Here is a 6,547-nt window from a genome sequence, read left to right as displayed (position 1 = left end):
TACTTAATAAACTTTCGCCAACGAAGAGCTCAACATTCAACAGTCAAACACAAGCCAAATGAAAAAAAAAGCAATAAAGAATCATTGGACAATAACTGATAGCCCATTTTCAGCGCCCCGCCCTTTCACTGGATGCTGGAACCAAAAGAGAATGTACCATCGGTTGCGCGGAAAATAGAAACGCGGAAAAGCCCCATAAAAGGGGAAGGAACACAATCTTACGGAGCGAAAATAGATTCATTCCCACATTCAAATTCCTCCCACCGTCCGGTGGGCGCGCGAGCATCCAGCAAAACAGATAGCGATCGGAAAATGAGCAAACCAAAACACGTCCAGGAAGATCGTACCACTTTCACTGTCAGCCAGCCGGCCCACCATATGATCGGAAGCGATCGGACGCGCATGAAGGGCGGATTGTAATCGGATGCGGCGAAGAAGTGGAGTTAATTTTTGAATAGCAGCATCATTGCATCATCGCACCGTGATCAATGTGCCTTCTACTAGCTCAGCAGAAGCTTCATCTTTTCTTGCTGTGCTGCAAAAACTAAACAATGGTCCAGCTGTACCAGAAAGGGAAAGCTTCTCCGTCGGACGAATAATTACGCCGCGTGTTACATTTTTTTCCTCTCCATCTATCCTTCATGAACAAAAACACGGCTTTGGCACTATTTTCAGGTTCGTGTGTGAGGAAATTGAACTCTTTTGATTGGCATCAAACGGGTTGCGGGGAGGGGGGGGAAAGGAGACGAGATCATGCGGGCCCTGGTACTGTTCTTTGTCGTGATCACGATAGATAGAGTTTTTTTTATTTCTTTTCTTCGTGCTGCAGATTGATTGCAATCATCGATCAATCGAAAATACGATCAACTCGGAGAGGAAACGATAGTCATAAACTACACGATACACTTCACCACATTGTTTTTTTTTCACAATTCAATTTTACATTACTTTAACCACATAAGGTAGATGTAATCTCAAAACATTTCCTCACAGACCGTAGTTTTTTTTATATGTTACACAAACAACATGTTCACATGGTAGATTGTACTGCTTTATAATTTGATCACTATCGCTTTCTGTTACTTTTTCAAAGTTGCGGTAAGCACGCGGCAGTGCGTTGTGTATATTTGTTTTCCCCATGCATCCCATACCTTGATTGATGCAAATATCGTTTTACTACAGTTAAGAGAAGCACTAACGTACAGCTAACTACGCGTACAACTACCCGAGCACGTCCTACACCGGCCACGGTAAGATCGCGTTTGAATCGCGTCGAACAGCGTTCAGCACTGCGAACGAACGAACCCCACCAAAACGCATGATCGAGCGCCCGGGCTCACCGCTCAACCCGGCATAATACCCGCTAATACCCACACAACGATCGAGCGCCGATCATACAACAAACGGTGATCAGTGAGCAACAAGGGTGGGAAGCAAATGATGAACAAAATCCAAACAACCGGCAACTTCCACTGATTCGGCAGTTCCAGTGGAAACGAAACCGAAAACACAAAGGAACACCCTTGCGACAGAATCGGCAGCAGCAGTTCCCTGCACGATCACATCTGGGGTTAGGTATAGGTTTGGTATACCGGTTCAGGAGTCCCATATTTAAATAATGTCTCACCAAAACGGAAGAGTAATTTATCAGCGTTTGATAAATAGGAGAAGAAAATGTGCTCAATGTCATGTTCGTGAGTGCCCGTCGGAGGGGAAGTTTTGCGGATTTTAATCATCGCGAAACGTTCTTGTCCACCTTGAGACGTGCTGAGCAGTGAAGCAGGGAAGGTTTTCCATGAGACAATGCCAAAAATAGGCTCAAATTTTAGTGTCAGCATGAATATCAACCTTGCACGAAACATCAGAACTTTGTAGGAACTTTGAACCTTCAACCAATTCGTGTTCGGCTAATTTATTGAGTCGAACATAGTACGTTTTCTATCTTAATGTTGCATATGATTAAAATAATCTATTCCATTTACTTCCTATAGCAAACGCCAAGCAACAGCCGTTCAATACTCTACTCTTAAACATCTAACGACATAAATCGTGCCCTTTTTATATTTCACAGTAAAGCAAACATCAGCTGATTGCCACCAGCTATCAGATGACACATGACGGAAGTTAAGGCTAATCGACAAATATTCGGTACGTGGCCATCGAACTTAATTATGCCAAAAAATGCAGAGTCAGCTGTACCACTCGACGTTCCTGAAAGAACCAGCAACAACACAAATATTCGATGAAAAAAAAAAAACGCCGGCTTATGGTGGCTCATCCCACAATGTTTGAGCTACACAGAAACTCCACTCGAGCGAGCAGGGTGACCTTGAATGTTTGAAAATCCTACCGATCTTGAGATGGTTCAGTTCTACCTTTACGATGTTGTTTAGCGTTTTACTTGTGATCATGTCGTGGTACGTTGTAGGTGCTGTTGCAAATTATTTACCGGCAGACTGTACCTGCCTGCGCTTGAACCGGTTCCGTGCCCACTTTCATTCTAAGGCGAACGTGCGCGATTCGAGCCTACCGTTGTGCCGAACGTGCCACTTATGATCTGTTGAAGGTGTTCAACAAACCGACCATTGCCACTCCGGGCATCTCCGTTGGAGATCGAAAGGTGAACATCGTAGGTTCTATAGATCATTTCTTATTAATAGCCTTTCAGAAAAGGAATGAAAAGTGTACAAAGTGGCTTAATATGTATCATAAATAAGGTGTATCATGAATTGTTTAAAATAAAACTAAATAAAACATTCTAGATAAACAGAATGTCTCCAAAAGATTAAGAACAGATTTTGGATCTTTAACGTATGCCCTTGATAACTTATTCTCATCAGATCCTGGATAGATTTGTTTCTGTCATTGAAATGAAATTAACTTTTGCTCAAACTATACCCTTTTCACCGTGCGATGATCGCTCTCGGTATGGATTTCGTCCACTCCACTGCTGTTTGTTTACATTTTTTGTGCGCGACATGCGCAATTGCCACAAAGAATGATTTTCATTTTCTCATCGAAATGCTATTAGTATTCCCTTTGCCAACATATGGCAAGTACGGTGAGTTTGTTTTGTTCGTCACCCAGGAGGACAAAGAGCGCAACCAGTACGGCAGCACATCATTACGAAACAGGACAGTGTTTACATGCTCAAATGCGTCTCAATTCCCCGAGCCGTGTAAAACTTATGCTACTAAAACTCCTATTTTACTTGTTTTAAGCAGCTACCGCATTTTTTAGAACGCTACCCTATTCGTTCTTTGTACCAGCAACAGCTGTGCAAGTAGTAAATAAAGAACTTTGGATTCCGTTGTGGAAATTAACGTGAACGCGCAATTTCACCACTTGTTATGAAATCATTCCCACTTAAACCACCGTGCTCCGTGTGTGCCGGACGGGCCACTCGTTCCGTTCCGTAGGGTGGTGCGATGGGTGGAGACGAGCGCGTGTTCAAAACGTCAGACAGTTTTAGAAAAGCAAATCCAAAGCAAAATAAATACAGCCATGCCAGCGGTTGGTGAAGCTCATCCGAGCCGCTACGAAGAGAAAGAAAAGCGGGTTGTCAGAACGAACGAAATAACTCGGAATAAACTGCGACGCATTAAAAAAAACAGTATCGCCAGATCCGAGAACTGGTTTCGAGCATCCAGCGAAGCGTTGCACTATTTAGCCAATGGTGGGCCTCCCCATTTTAACCCGTTCTTTGCTGATTCTGTAGCCGATACTACACGCTGAATGTGGTGTGTCTGTTGCATAAAAGTTTGCAATCCTCTAACCCTCGAACGAATCGCTTCGCAAGTCGCCACAGTTTCATTTGCTATGTTCACAGTACGTTAATCGATAAGGAACTTTGGCATGCCAGAAACACGTCCACAACCGTGGCGTGATTCTGAAAGATCACTGTTTTTTCGCACTACCATACGCACGAAAACACTGCTGCCGTTGTTGGAGGTTACTTTCGGACACCGTACACCGCCACTGAATGCCGCACACACCGTTTCACGAAACAATCTGATACGAAAATGGTCCAATAATTACCACCAACGAGCAAATAGCTACACAGAAGCGAAAAATCCAGAGCACCACTCGAGGTGCGAGGTGATATTTTTCTTCCTTCCGCTCACTTTCTGCTCTGCAATATTATTACCGTGTGCGTAATTTGTTCTTCTTCGGTTTCCGTCTTTTTCTTAATTCTAGAGAAGAAAAAAACCAACAACAAACCGCATGTCATGTTGACAGCTGCGGTCCCAACCGCTCCGCATGCGGGTTCGGGTTCAAACGGTTCCGATACAAATTGACGGTTGCAGCCATCACGAGCAGTAGCGGAAATAAATTGCTAGAAATGTAATATAAAGCTACAACATATAAATAACCTTTAAAAAATACGGTCATGATTATTTAACATTGTCCGAGTGGCTGGCTAATTGATTCTTTAATTATACATGTCGCAGCATTTATAGGACAGGAAATAAGAAGACCAATTAACTACATTACATGACTAAACAATAATTTCAACTAATTAAACAGTAGCTAATTGAAAAAAAAACTTGAACATAAGCATTGAACAATGAATACATTAAATATTGAGAACAGCTTTTAAGAAGGTGAGGACATTATTGAAAATTACACAAATGATGAACATACATCATATTAAATAATGAATTTGCAACGCAAAGTTAAGAATCATGAATTAAAGCGTATTCATAAAATTTACTGTGACCTACAGTAAAGAAATATGGCAAATGTACAAAATGCCTTAAATGTTCAGGATATTTCGATTGGGCACACCACTGTGCGCAGACATTGCATGTGAGCTTGTGTAATGGTAAAATGGTTGTGTACAATCTTGCACACAATGCGATGGTCAAGCCATCAAACCTGCTGGTGCTTGATTTTCATCCCTTCGACAATTTCAATTTGTTTCCACGTTTTATTAATTCCGGTATTATTTTACATTGCAATATTAGAATTTCATCATAATTAACCATGCCCACGTGTTTCATTTTTATTGCCTATTCTGATTTACTTTGAAGATCAGATGGTTAATGTCGTAGCGAGTTCCTATCAGTAACCGTTTCTCTTTCTATTGCCAATGAAATAGTTTTCAATCGTGGTATGTTGGCAAAGTGAATCGGTAGTAAAACTAACGAAACAACCTGCCAATAATGAAGTCTACTTAACATTAACAAACATTTACACTTAAAATGCGTTTAATCATCTTAGTAACTTGGCAGATGCATAAATTCATTCCGTCAAGCCCAATTGCTTTTCCGGGTGGCTCCAAGGCACTCGTGTCGCGTATTTATATTAATGTATGTGCATAGAATTGGGAACAAACGCCGGGTAGTGCCCGGCTGCCACAACAGACAGACATCTTCGTTCGGTGACGATTTTCGGCGCAGCACCGTTTTGGGCTTACTTAATGATATTCCTCGCCCAGCTCCGTTATGCAGCTCACGCCTTTTAAGCCGAATGGTTCGTTCCGAATCGATTCCATTTCACGAGCGCGGATTTGCTATATTTTATCACCGTGTCTCATCGACCACGGTGGAATATCCGTTAGCCCGTGTGTTTGGCTAGTGTACCACGGCAACTGTGCCAACTCGCCTCCCGTACCGACCCATACGCGGTAGGAATTGTGTCACGTTGATTAGTGCGTTGCGATCGTTCGGTGCCGGCTGGTGCCGAATGTGACTTCGAACCACCCATCAGCGACATTCGAGGAACGTAAAATCCGCTTCCTGCTCTAGTGTTTGCCAACCCAATGCATTGGACGTGACCTTGGGTGAAAGTTATCAACCGTGAACCGCATTTGAGGTCACAATAAGCGCCACCATTTGAGGTGAGACTGGTGCACAAATGCAGTTCATGTTGTCCAATGACCCGGATGATGAGACCCGGAAGCTAAGATTATGTTGTAGTTTTGGTACACTTATTTTGTTTTCTCTCAAAAGAAACGGGAAACCCTCTTATTATATGAAATTAATGCAGAATCCTTCGCAACATTACGTACGCACTGTTGGATAATGGCAGGCCGATTCCAAAATATTGATAAATGCAATTACCAGATGAAAATTGATCGGTGCAACCTCTTGCCATTGTTTTTTTTTCGATGATTCTTCCATACAATGAACGAAATGCTTTTTCGAACAAGATGGTTCACCCGGTGCACCTGGCGGTCATCGGGCTGGCCGACGAAAAACCCTCTCTTGCCGTAGCGTAATTGAAAGATGCACGATTGCCAAGGGTAGATGAAGAAGGTCAATGTGGAAAATTTTCGTTTGCCTCGAGGTGGTTACACGAGGTCGGCGGTGACCGATTCGGGTCAGGTGCGATTTATTCTCACCCGTGCTTACGGGCAGGTTGTGGTGAGATTTTCCCATTATGCGTGCCCATTTGTTTTGCAACTTTATTGCACATTATTTTATTGATCGTTTTCTTTCACGCATACCACGACGCACATTCATTACACGACGCTAAATGTAGGAAACAATTGGCACAATGTAGGATTTTATGTGAAGATGTAATTGTGAACCGGTGTTTCTCC

Source organism: Anopheles marshallii, chromosome 2, assembly GCF_943734725.1.
Source record: "Anopheles marshallii chromosome 2, idAnoMarsDA_429_01, whole genome shotgun sequence".
NCBI lineage: Eukaryota > Metazoa > Arthropoda > Insecta > Diptera > Culicidae > Anopheles > Anopheles marshallii.
The sequence above is the reverse complement of the archived record's forward strand: the minus strand, read 5'-3'. Positions refer to the sequence as shown.